The sequence below is a fragment of the Trichosurus vulpecula genome (genome assembly GCF_011100635.1).
Source record: "Trichosurus vulpecula isolate mTriVul1 chromosome X unlocalized genomic scaffold, mTriVul1.pri SUPER_X_unloc_1, whole genome shotgun sequence".
Lineage (NCBI taxonomy): Eukaryota > Metazoa > Chordata > Mammalia > Diprotodontia > Phalangeridae > Trichosurus > Trichosurus vulpecula.
The window spans coordinates 3316392-3325653 of NW_023494377.1; positions in this window are offsets into that span (position 1 = coordinate 3316392).

Sequence of the window (9262 nt, forward strand, 5' to 3'; positions counted from 1 at the left end):
GGTGAGTGCGAACCTAGAGGCACAGTGTAAAAGTGTGTGTTTGGGGGAAGTGCTGGTACATAGTGATGGGTGTAGACCAATACCAAGGACTGTTGATTTGGGGGATTTCCTATGGATTGTGAAAGAATTTTAATACACCTCTTTAGGGGAATGCAGCTGTTGGGTCTTCCTGCCTCTGATCTCTCCCCATTGCAGTCCATCCTTCACTCAGCTGACAAATTAATCTTCCTAATACACAGGTCTGCCCATGTTACGCTCCCCCTCTACTCAATAAGCTCCAATGGCTCCCTATTGCCTCCAGGATTCTATTTGGTATTCAAAGCCTTTCACAACCCGGTCCCCTCCTACCGTTCAAGTCTTAGACCTTCCTCCCCTCTACGTACTCTGTGATTCACTGACACTGGCCTCCTCGTTCTTCACTCCAGGACACTCCATCTCCTGACTCTGGGCATTTTCCCTGGCTGTTCCCCACACCTGGAATGCTCTCCCTCCTCATCTCCTCCTCCTGGCTTCCAAGGCTTCCTTCAAGCCCCAGGTAAAAATCACAGGAAGCCTTTTTCTGATCCCCTTTAATTCTAGTGCCTTCCTGCTATTCATTATCACCAATTTGTCCTGTATAAAGCTTGTTTGCACATAGTTATTTACATGTTGTCTCTCCCACTAGACTGTGAACTCCTTGAGAGCAGGAACCATGCTTTTGCCTTTCTTTATATCCCCAGGGCTTGACATTGTGCCTGGTGCATAGTAGGCACTTAACAAATAAATGCTTGTTGAATTAACTGTTAACTGATTTGGTGGCTACTATAGAAAATGTGTGAAGAATTCTGCCATACATTCCCCCTAAAAAATTTCACTAAACTATGTACACTCTTTGCCCCAGCAATACTACTGGTAAGCATCCACCAGAAGCTTGGAGAGTATTCCCAAAAATGTCAGTGACAAAGAATAAGGTGCTAACTATGCAAGAATATTTATAGCAGCACTTTTTGCAGTTGTTGTTTGTCCTTCATTTTTGAAGAGGACCAATGACATCATGGATTGACGTTTTGACTCTCTCGTGAATTGGGTTTAAGTGAGGCAGAGTGGCATAAAGTCATCAGCCTCACTCTCTCTCTCTCTCTCTTCCAGAGTCATCAAAGTCCAATGGCAAGACAAAAGTCAAGATGACTGGTGATGGCCTGGGATGCAGGAGATGACTTTGGTGTCTTTGGTGTCTGACCAAGCTCTAAGTGCTCCACAGTGCTTGCCTCAGTCACCTTCATGCCCATTGGAATAAATTGTTCTCATCCTTCCCTTCTGCTGGTGGAAGTCTTCACATGCATGGGACAAACATACTCCTAACTCACCGAGGGGTTCTAGGCTCTTGGGTTACCCTCAATCTGGTTGAGCCCATCTGCTGAGATGGTTTTACCTAGCTGTGCATCCTACAGTTTCTTGGAGCCACAGGTGAGAGTTGGGTGACAGGTAGACACCAAAGGTGGATAAGCAGACCTGAAAAGTGTTCAGCAAGCCCTCACACCAGGGGTGCTAGTCTTCCCTGCAAAAAACTGGAAGGAAAATGGGTGTCCATCAATTGGGAAATGGTTGAACAAACTGACAATAAAAAGAATAGTTTATTATTATACGGTAAGAGATGACTAACTTGAATTCAGAGAAACTTGGGAAGACTTACACGAAATGATGCAGAGTGAGGTGAACGGAATCTGACAAACAACTTGCATGATGACTGGAAACAACACCGGAAGACTTGAGAATGTGGATCGACTTCAGAAGACAAATGGCAAAGTTGGCCTCTTGCCTCTCAGCAGAGGACTGATGGAATATAGGTATGGAATGAGGTGTGCACATAGTCAGACATGATCAATGTGTTCATTTGTTTTGCTTGACTTATTACAAGGGAAGGTTCTCTTGATGGTGGTCATTGGGAATTAATGGTGATACATAAAAAAGAACATTTATAAAATATCTAAACAAAAGGAAGGAGGAAAATATCCATTCCATCATTGCTAAGGCCCTCAGTGATCTCATTTGTATGTTTATCATTGAGAAGAAAGAAAAATAGGAGGGTCAGAATGGGCAATCAGCTTTGACCAACCTCTTTGGTGTCATTTGGAAATCATTGAGATGAGAACAAGGAACAAGTTCTTAAGGAATTGGTTGATATGCACTGGCAGTTGTGCAAATCCAAGGACACTTTTGGGTTACACAGTAAGTTATCAGCCAACAATCATGTATCAAGTGCCTAATATGGGCCAGGCACAATGCTAAAGATTAGAGATGCAAAGAAAACCAATGGGGGAGACAATATGCAAAGAACTATGTACATACAAGATCTATACAGCACAAATGGCAGATAATCTGAGAGAGAAGGCACCAGCTGAGGGTGGGGGTGGGGGAGGGGAGGAAGACTGGAAAAGGTCTCTTGTAGAAAGTGAGATAGGAGCTGAGTCTTGAAGACAGTCAAGGATGCCAGGAGGCAGAAGTCAGTCCATAAGCGTTTATTATGCACCGTCTATGTGCCAGGCACTGTGCTAAGAGCTGGGGATACAAAGAAAAGCAAAAGTCAGTCCTTGACCTCAGGGAGCTCACAATATAATGGGGGAAACAACTATATACAAGCTATATACAGGATAAATTGGAGATAAAAAGGAGAAGGTGCCAGAATTAAGAAATAGCTACTCATAGAATGTGGGATTTTAGCTGGGACTTGAAGCCAGGAGACAAAGGAGAGAGTGCATTCTAGGCGTGAGGGCTAGCTGGTGAAAATTCCCAGACATGGGAGATGGAGGGTCTTGTAGGAGGAATAATAAAGAGGCCAGTATCTTTGGATCATACGGCGGAGTAAAGGTGGAAGAAGAATAATCTGTAAGAAGACTGGAAAGATAGGAAGGGGCCAGATTGTGAAGGGCTTTGAATGCCAAATAGAGGAGTTTTTATTTAATCCTGGACAATATATGGAGGCACTGGCATTGATTGAGTAAGGGACTGATATGGTCAGATATGTGCTTTAGCTCGATTAATTTGATAGCTGATTGGAGGATAGAGAATGGAGTGGGGAGAGTCTTGAGGCAGAGAGATAAACCAAAAAGCTCCTCAGTATCACAGGTGATGAGATGATAAGGTTATGAGAACCCGTATCAAGGTGGTGGCTGTGTCAGAGGAGAGAACAGGGCATATATGAGACATGTTCTGAATAAAGGCTTTGGGAACTGAGTAGATGAGAGAGAGTGAGGAGTTGAGAATGAAACTAGGTTATGAGCCTGGGTGAATGGGAGGCTCGTGGTACACCCAACAACAATAGGGAAGTTTGGAGATGGGAAGGATTTAGGGGGAAAGATAATCAGTTCTAACTTAGACATGTTGAATTTAAGATGAGTATGTATTTAGTTTGAGATGTCCTAAAGGCAGTTGGAGATGCAAGTCTGGAGATTAGGAGAAAGGTTAGGGGCTGGATAAGTAGATCCAAGAACCATTATCATCGAGTTGATTGTTGAGTCCATAGGAGCTACTGGGTTCACCAAGTGAAATGGTCTAGAGAGAAAAGAGAAGAGGATCCAGGTTGGTACTCATGACTTGAATGGAGATCCAACAAAAAAGACTGAGAAGAATAGTCAGACAGGTAGGAGGAGAACCAGGAGAGAGCAACATCACCAAAACTTAGAGGAGAAGGTATCGAGGAGAAGAGGGTGGTTGACAGGGTCAAAGGCTACAGAGAAATTAAGAAGGATAATTGGGACCCCATGAACCATAGCACGCCAGGCCTTTGTATCCTCTACTTCTCCTGAAATCTGTCCAAGCTCATGGTCATTGCTTCCATGACACTATCTCTCCATCTCATCCTCTGCCAGCCCCTTTTTCTTTTGCCTTCAATCTTTCCCAACATCAGGGTCTTTTCTAATGAGTCCTGGTTTCTCATGCATCCAAATTATTTAAGCTTCAGCTTCAGTATTTGACCTTCCAGCGAATAGCCTGAATTAATTTCTTTAAGAATTGACTGATTTGATCTCTTTGCTGTCTAAGGGACTCTCAAAGGTCTTCTCCAGCACTGTGCCCAAAGGGCTATAAAAGTGTGTATACCCTTTGCACTACTGCTTCTAGGGCTGTATCCCAAAGAGATCATAAAAATGGGAAAAGGACCCACATGTACAAAAATATTTATAGCAGCTCTCTTTGTGGTGGCCAAGAACTGGAAATTGAGGGAATGCCCATCAATTGGGGAATGGCTGAACAAGTTGTGGTATATTAATGTAATGGAATATTATTATGCCATAAGAAATGATGAGCAGGTGGACTTCAGAAAAACCTGGAAAGACACATATGAACTGATGCTGAGTGAAGTGAGCAGAACCAGGAGGACACTGTACCCAGTAACAGCCACAGTGTGTGATGACTGATTTTTGATAGACTTAGCCCTTCTCAGCAATCCAAGGATTTAAAACAATTCCAAAGGACTCATGATGGAAAATGCTACCCACATCCAGAGAAAGAAATAAGGAGTCTGAATGCAGATTGAAGCAGACTATTTTCTTTTTTTGTTTTGTTTTGTTTTTTTTTCTTTCTCATGGCTTCTCCCATTCATTATAATTCTTCTATACAACATGACTAATGTGAAAACATGTTTAATAGGAATGTATGTGTACAGCCTGTATCAGATTGCATGCCATCTTGGGGAGGGGGAGAAAATTTAAAACTTATGAAAGTGAATATTGAAAACTAAAAATAAATAAATTTACTAACAAAAAAGTCTTCTCCAGCACCACAGTTCAAAAAACATTGATTCATTCTATTTCCTTACAGTCCAACTCTCACAGTCATACATTGCTACTGGAAAAACCATACTTTTGACTATATGGGCCTTTGTCAGTGAAGTTTCATGAAGAATCAGATATGACTGAAATTATTGAACAACCAAAACGATCACTAGATTTGGCAATTAAGAGATTGTTTAGTCTCACTATTGGTTGGAGAAACGCAAATTAAAACAATTCTGAGGTACTACCTCATACCTATCAGATTGGCTAATAGGACAGAAAAGGTAAATGACAAATGTTGGAGGAGATGTGAGGAAAAATGAGATATTAATGCACTGTTGGTGAAGTTGTGAACTGATTCAATCATTCTGTAGAGCAATCTGGAACTGTGCCCAAAGGGCTATAAAACCATGAATACCCTTTGACCCAGCAATACCACTACTAGGTCTGTATCCCAAAAGAGGTTTTTAAAAAGGAAGAGGATCTATATGTACAAAAATATTTATAGCAGCTTTTTTCCAGGGGATACAGAATTAGAAGTTGAGGGGATGCCCGTCAGTTGGGGAATGGCTGAACGAGATGTGGTATATGTTATGATGGAATACTATCATAGTACAAGAAATGATGAGCTGAATGCTCTCAGAAAAACCTGGGAAGATTTACATGGACTGATGCAAAGTGAAATGTACTGTGTACAATGTAACAGTAACGTTGTAAGTTGATCAGCTGTGAATGACTTAGCTATTCTCAGCAATATAATGATCCAAGACAATTCTGAAGGACTTAGGATGAAAAATGTTCTCCATTCGCAGAGAAAGAACTGATGGTGTCTGAATCAGATTGAAGCATACTTGTTTTTCACTTCATTTTTCTTGAAGTTTTTTTGCCTTCCCTCTCAGATTATCTCCAAAGCATCCTGTATATGTCTTTTTTCTACATAGTTGTTGGCATGTTGTCTCCTCCATTAGATGTTCCTTGAGAGCAGGATCTGGTTTTTGTGTATGTGTATGCATATGCATATGTGTATGTGTCTGTGTATCTGTATGTGTCTCTATATGTATATGTGTATGGGTGTGTATCTGTGTATGTATGTGTGGTATGTGTCTGTGTATATGTGTATGTGTGTCTTTGTCTTTGTATCTTCAGTGCTTAGAGCAGTGCCTGGCACATAGTAGGCACTTAATAAATGCTCGTTAACTTGTGGACTCAGCATTAGTGGCCTTAATTGTATACTCTTCGAAGCCTTTCATTCTTCTGCACAATACCCTTAAAATGCCCTTGTCCTCGTCGTCTGGTTCTGCTCTTTATGTTAGGAGACCATTTGCTTTCAATTGCCTCAGTCACCATCTATTTTAGAGATTGCTCCATGTGCACCTGTCTTAATACACAAATCTTCATGCAACCAATGTGCAGTATAGTCGGAACATGCTCTGGTGGAGCTGCTTTCCTGCTCATTATTCCTTCAAAGAGTAAGGATGCCCCAAACTTATATCCAGAGGCTGGATCCCTCCCCACCAAATGCTATTTATGCAACAAAAACAAACAAACAAACAAAACACTGCAAATAGTGAATGTCAAGTAAACCCATTTATCCAAGCAGATAGAAAACAAGAATAAGACAGTTGTACAACACACAGAGTGAATGAACTCTCCTGCTGGAATTGAGATAGCTCAGCTCAACCAAGAGAAAGAATTCACTACCTCACCCAATGGACAATTCCCCACAGTGTCCAGGGAGGCAAACTGGAAGTCTAGATCATATTGGGGGACTAGATTTTCCCTATATTTCTGGCTTTCAAAGTCTCTCCTCTCTATCTCTGTCTCTGTCTGTCTCTCTCTCTCTCTCTGTCTCTCTCTCTCTCGCTCTCTCTCTCTTTCTCTCTCTCTCTCTCTCTGTCTCTCTCTCTCTCCAAAATTGATGGTCTCTTAGTCCCTTGAAGCAGATAGGAAGAAAAAGATTTCCAGTCCCCCTAGCTCTCACACCAACTCCACTACTTACCCAGGCATGTAGTCTCATAGCATCATCCTCTCTGCCAACGAGAGAAGTCTTATGCAAATAATCCAAACTGAGCCCTGGGTTACAAATCCAACATCACAACAAGGCATGAATATAAATCATGAAAACAGTATCAATGAATTTTCCATGGATCATTACATGGAAACTGTGTATCAACGCAGCAGCATTCTAAGCTTACTTAGAGACACAGTATATCAAATCCAGCAATTACTTAATATTTTCATGCTAGCATCAGGTAGGAATAAAGCCAAACTAGTTTAGGTAAACACCTTACAACTCAAACTTTTTAAAAAAATGTTTAAAACTACAAAAGAAATTATTCCAATAGACAACCAGAAATAAACAAATTATCTATACTTCAAAATAAAATCTGCTCACTGTGAAAAAAAGAAATGCAGGAAATATGACTTCCAGAATGTGAAAGTAAAGTCCCCTTCATGTCCATAGCTTCCAGTGTTTTCCTCTCTCTTCCCTGGAGTCTGTCTCCAGGGTGCTATGTAGTACATGTGTCTCTTGTACGAAGCTCACACACCAACACCAGCCCACACAGATATCCTCAGTATAGCTGGGTAGGGTAAATTGGGGATGGAGAATGAGGTTTGTTCATGGGAGCTAGAGGTTCCTTAATCACTGGGATGAGGAGAGTATGAGGTGGGTGGGAGTGTGCTCACTACTGAAGGCTGAGTCCAGTAAGAGTATCCATGGATTGAGAGATGTCCTTTGAGAGAAGCACGTGATTAAATGGTTCAAAGTCCTGCCTCAAGATCCAACCTCATGGAAGTCCAATTTTCTGGTGAGTGATGGCCTGAGTCGAGGGTGGGGAACCTGCAGCCTCAAGGCCACATGTGACCCTCTAGGTCCCTTTGACTGAATCTAAAATTCACAGAACAAATCCCCTCTAGGTCCTCCAGTGTAGCCCTTTGACTGAATCCAAACTTCACAGAACAGATCCCCTCTAGGTCCTCCAGTGTATTCCTTTGACTGAATCCAAATTTTACAGAACAAACCCCCTCTAGGTCCTCAAGTGCATCCCTTTGACTGAATCCAAACTTCACAGAACAAATCCCCTTCATAAAAGGATTTGTCTGTAAAACTTTGATTCAGTCAAAAGGCCGCACCCAAGGACCTAGAGATAACCTGGCTAGAATTGTCTGGGAGTGATTGATTCTTTCACTTTCAAAGACACTTTTGGCTGTAGCTAACTGATAAGAGCTTGTGTCAGAAGGGGTCAGAGCTCACTCTCTGCTGAGGCTGCAGCTGGCCCATTTATTGGGCAGAGACTCAGCACCTGGCAGCTTCAGACAAGCGTCTTTTAGCTAATCTAGTACTTTCAGCGGCTTTGCCTTGTGCTCTTATGGTATCGTTTCAAAGATAATTGAGATCATTTAGACACACCAATACCTCTAGCTACATCATGTTTTCCGTGAGTTGAAATGTGACAGATGCTCCTGAAATTCCTTGGGGCATCCATTTAAAAGTGGTGGTATTCTGCAGCCCAGATGAAGGCTGTGTTCTTGTACTCATCCACCATGAGGAATCAATTAATCTATACAGCACTGATCACCGGCTTCCTAGCAAACAAGCCAGGGCATCTTGACCTCATGGAATAGTACACTACTCCACTTTGGCTCTCTTGTTTAACATGTGTTGGTATAGACATCTGGATCTTCCCAGTCTTTTTCCACAGGCACTGTGGGACTCTATGATGATGCATTGACTGAAATGCCTTCATATGGTTCCTGAGGCATCTCAGAGAAGGCAGTCATCCAAAGGTAGGAGGTTGTTGTTCCACAGGCAGACTCATTCAGTGAGAATGAGAATGTCAGTCCTTGCACTGAATTTCTACCTCAAGCAATCCTTTCATTCCTTGGGCACTGGAGAATCACCAAAGTCAAACTTGCCTGGGTATCCTCTAGGGGTAGAGGCCTTAGAGCTACTCAGATGCTCTGTCACCATTGGCCTCTGTCCGGGATGTGCTGGTAAACGTTTAACAATCAGCTCTCCAAAAAGAAAATATGCCTGCATGATACACTTTTAAGTTTAATCTGCATTATTGATATTTCCTCCATAACTTTCTTTTTCTAATTTAATATTTTATTTTTCCCAATTACATGTAAAAACAAATAATGCAGGTCAAAGCACACTTTTTCTTTACTTATTTTATTTTTCTTGGTTTTTTTGTCTGTGTTTTACAACACAACTAACATGCAAATATGTTTTGCATGACTACACATGTATAACCTATGTCAAATTGCTTGCCTTCTCATTAAGGGGGAGACATTAATTTTTCTTTTAATACCTCTAGAGGACACCCATTTTAATTTGGAGATAGATAGCATTTTTCATAAGTCCTTCAGAATTGTCTTGAATCATTGCATTGCTAAGGATACCTAAGTTATTCACATCCGATCATCATATAATATTGCTGTTACTACATACAATGTTCTCCTGGTTCTGCTCATTTCACTTTGCATCAGTTCGTTTAAGTCTTTCT